The sequence below is a fragment of the Buceros rhinoceros genome, unplaced genomic scaffold, assembly GCF_000710305.1.
Source record: "Buceros rhinoceros silvestris isolate BGI_N320 unplaced genomic scaffold, ASM71030v1 scaffold37651, whole genome shotgun sequence".
Taxonomy (NCBI): domain Eukaryota; kingdom Metazoa; phylum Chordata; class Aves; order Bucerotiformes; family Bucerotidae; genus Buceros; species Buceros rhinoceros.
In genome coordinates this window covers 1-2035 of record NW_010396656.1, presented here as the reverse complement: position 1 = coordinate 2035, position 2035 = coordinate 1, and positions in this window count along the sequence as shown.

Genomic DNA, 2035 nt, shown 5'->3' with positions numbered 1-2035 from the left:
AATCTTTCCGCATCACACTTTTGCTTTCCCCCCCCCCCCTTTTTTTTTTTTGGTATAGTGCCTATGGTATTAGGGTCTTCCTCTGTGTGTTTTACTTACCTCATTTAATCGCGTAGGTAACTTATGCAAACGCTGTGCTCCAGCATGCGGTCTCCCTAATAAAGCAGGAAATCCCTGGAAACTGTCCAAATAAACACTGCGCCGGCTACCGAGACAATCAGAATTATGGGTTTGTATATGAAATGTTTTCATCCAGCCTATTAAAATAACCCCTTAAAAGTCATCTTTTTTTTTTCTGAGAGGACATCCAATAATGTGACCTTTCTACTTGTCAGACCATGAGTGCAACCAGTCCCCTCTCCTGTTACCCTGCTCATGAAAAGTGAGATAACTTTTACTCCTATATCAACAAAATTGTCTTTGCCTGGTGGCTTTTGGTTCACAGCTCTTGAAAATCAACTGGGGCCGGGGAGAAAATGGATCGGGCTAAGATGGGAAAGAAATGTAAGCTCCCTGAAAATTAGAGAAGGAATGCAAATCAAATCCTGACTGAGACCTAAATTGCCAGTTTGAAAATAATCTTCTAAATAAGTGTTTCCATAAGTGACGTGATTTGGGGTAATTAAGTTTGTGATGCCCCAAATAAGCTGTGGTTTTAAGGTTGTGAGAGTCAGAGATCAGTGTCTTACAATCTTAAATGTATGTGATAATCTTGATTATTCCAATTGATATGCAACAAACATCAATTCTTTTTACTGCCTTGCATACTCTATTGTCTAGAGCAAATTAAAATAATGTGGTTTGATATGCCATGATAAAAAATCCTCCCACTGAAGCATCTGTATCTTGGCGAGATGTCAGTCTCTGCAGCTCATTCACAAATCCCAACCTCAGCTATGTTCTGGTTCAGATTAGGTTTGTATTGAACAAAGTAGAGCATAACAAAATTAAGATGGAAGCAATTCCACCCTCCAAATGAGGCCATTCCAGTGTTTGTAAGTGTTTAATAAGAAGTTGCCAGCTCAGGTAGAACTTTGTGGGATGCTATTCGCTCTCCTTTTATATGGTGGTGCTCTGTTCTGCAAAGCGTTACATCCAAAAGCCACGCTTTTCTCAGGCAGTATTTACCAAACTTGAGTCTCCAGCTCATCTATTTGAAGAAATAATCCCCAATTCCACTAGACTATTTCCTGCATTAAACTAATTAACCTTCACAGAGAAATTAGGTCTTGCAGAGGTGGTTATGTTTCCTATGAGAGCAGCCACAGCACTCCTGACAAGTGTTTGATGTGGAAAAAGTAAGTTCTTAAGAAGAATGAGTTAATTTCCAAAGGTGCTGCTGCTGTGAGAAACAATTTCCAGTATTATATGTGTTCCTTGATATCCTCGCTATGTAGTGAGATGCTGTTTGTTATACCAGCAGCAAGCACTCATGTTTTGTTTGCCAGGCAGACTTTAAAAGGTTTTATTTCACAGAGTTTTTGTAGCAAAAGGTATTTACGTATCATTTTATGGAAAAAATGTCAGGAGTTGGCTTTGGTTTTAATAATTTAACCTGTTCTTTTCATCATCATGGCTTGGCTTCGCGGACGAAGATTTGGGAAGGGCTTTACCCACGCTTACTGCAAGCGCGCTGATGGCTGAAAAGGCCAATGCGGGATAGGCAAGACCGGTTGCAAAAAGCACAGCAGAAGGTCTCCTTGGGTGGTATAGTCGAGGCACAGTTCTTTCTGCGCTGTCTTTTCTCCTCAAGAGTGATTCTATGCGTGCTCTCAAAGGAGGCAGCAGCGTTATGTATGGTGTGTCTCCAAATCTCCCGACTGGAGGCCAGGGTGGACCACTGATGGTGGTCAATATGGCCAAGGCTGAGGTGTTGTTTCAGGGAGTCCTTATATCTCCTCTTTGGAGCTCTTCTCTTGCGGCAGCCGGTGGCGAGTTCACCATAGAACACAATCTTAGGGAGGTGGTGATCCGCCATCCTGGAGACATGCCCTGCCCAGCGTGGCTGCGTTTTCAGCAACATGGCCTCAGTACT